Source organism: Berghia stephanieae, chromosome 15 (genome assembly GCF_034508935.2).
Source record: "Berghia stephanieae isolate SIO BIC M18660-M18661 chromosome 15, UCSD_Bste_1.3, whole genome shotgun sequence".
Lineage (NCBI taxonomy): Eukaryota > Metazoa > Mollusca > Gastropoda > Nudibranchia > Aeolidiidae > Berghia > Berghia stephanieae.
This window is the reverse complement of record NC_088374.1, coordinates 22,844,811-22,847,310: the sequence shown is the minus strand read 5'-3', so window position 1 is coordinate 22,847,310 and position 2,500 is coordinate 22,844,811.

Here is a 2,500-nt window from a genome sequence, read left to right as displayed (position 1 = left end):
TCTTCTTCTTCTTCTTCTTCTTCTTTTTCTTCTTCTTCTTCTTCTTCTTCTTCTTCTTCTTCTTCTTCTTCTTCTTCTTCTTCTTCTTCCTTCTTCTTCTTTCTTCTTCTTCTTTCTTCTTCTTCTTTCTTCTTCTTTTTTTTTTTTTTTATTATTTTATATTATTATTATTATTATTATTATTATTATTATTATTATTTATTATTATTATTATTTATTATTATTATTATTATTATTATTATTATTATTATTATTATTTATATATTATTATTTATTATTATTATTATATTTTATTATTATTATTATTATTATTATTATTATTTATTATTATTATTATATTATTATTATTTATTATTCTTTCAGCTTCTCCCGCATTTTACAGGGTTGCCATAACGAATGCCAGCCACATCTCCATTCAACACATCATCTTTTTCCAGACCCAGTTCTTTCATATCGTCCTTTACCTTAGCCAACCATATAGATAGTATGCGCTTGGCTAAGAAGCTCATAATATTGCCATCCGGAAGTATAAATGACTATATAAATAATAATAATACCAATAATAATAATAATAATAATAATAATAATAATAATAATAATAATAATACTTTGTGATGAGAAGAGAGACTGCAGGGGGAGAGACTGACAGACAAACCCGTGAGGTACCCGTTCCCACGGAACAGTCGATTCTACAGAGCGACATAGGGACTACGAAAGTACCCCCGCTCAGAGCGACATAGGGACTACGAAAGTACCCCCGCTCAGAGCGACATAGGGACTACGAAAGTACCTCTCGATACCGATTTAATGGCATAATAATAATAATAATAATAGATATATATTTTGCGATGAGAAGGGAGCGACGGCAGGGGGTGAGACTGACAAAAAGCGGGTGAGGTACCTGTTCCCACGGAACAGTCGATTCTACAGAGCGACATAGGGACTACGAAAGTACCCCTCGATACCGATATAATGTCATAATAATAATGAATATATACACTTTGCGATGAGAGGAGAGCGACGGCAGGGTGAGAGAGATTGACAGACAAAATGGTGAGGTACCTGTTCTCGCTGTCTCGATATTATTCCCAACGGTCCTGTCACAGCACACATGCCCGAACGTGTGTGTCCCCTTCACTAGATAGTAGTAAAACTGCTGCGAACTGCCATACAGCAGCAGTAGACAGGCACCCAAAAAACTGTGCGGCATTTAGGGTTTAGCGTCATCTATTATTACTACTACTTCTATTATCGGTTTGAATCGACGTTCTTTTCAATAAGGTATAAATCGCTTCTTTTTTGTTCTTTTCTTTCCTCATATATACCCCTTCTTCTCCCCCCCCCCCCCCCTTATCTTTTCACGTCTTAATTTTTACTTCTTTTATTTTTCTTTTACATTGTTTTCTTCTTTTCATTCTCAATACGTCTGCTCTATTATATATTATATAGAGCGTAACATGCATATTATAATAATATAGGGCTGTATATCTACGTAATAAGAAATTATATTATCGTATACTATATTATTATATTATGTATAGACAGACAGACGTACGTACATGAAATTTCAATGAAACAAGTCTGTGCTACACAATAGGGGTGTGTGTGTTTCGTCTGGAGGTGCTGCTGATGTGTGATTTGTTGTGTTGTTACGTACTTGTGTTGTGTCAAAAATTCATTGGTGTCTGCCGAAGGATGAAGGACAAGGATTTAAGAAATTCTAGCAACATAATATGACTGTGTTAAAAGTGAAATGTGTTCGTTTATTTTATTTATAATTTAGTTTGTTTATTATTTATTTTCCACTGTGTGTGTGTGATTTATTGATAAAGGTTTATTGATGTTATATGCGTTTAGGTAAAATATTTACAACACCCGCCAGCCGATATAATAACGTATCAACGCCGACGTATTCTTATTTGCAGGTATGATATCCGGAATTCATTATGGGTTCAGTATTGTCATGGACATTTTAAAAAATAATAATACATAAATTTATGACTCGAAATATTGTCCATTACAATAATGGATGGTAAACTAGACTCATAATTGGATTCAGTAGTCTGATGTCACGCCGCCCGGCAACGGCAGCCATCTTGGTTCTAAACAAAAAAACAAAAAAACCCACTAAGACCGTAGCCATCGTTAACATATTATATAGCCTGACGCTGACCAAAAAATTGACGTCAAAAGACAAGTCTTTGGTCACAAAAGAAAACAAATCGTGAGTTGTATTCACTAGTTCAACCAATGGGAGCACGGGAAGAAGAAGAAACTAAAGTAGTAGTAGTAGTAGTAGTAGTAGTAGTAGTAGTAGTAGTAGTAGTAGTAGTAGTAGTAGCAGCAGTAGTAGTAGTAGTAGTAGTAGTAGTAGTAGTAGCAGTAGTAGTAGTGTTAGTAGTAGTAGTAGTAGTAGTAGTAGTAGTTAGTGATGTAGTTGTAGTAGTAGTAATAGTAGTAGTAGTAGTAGTAGTAGTAGTAGTAGTAGTATAGTAGTATA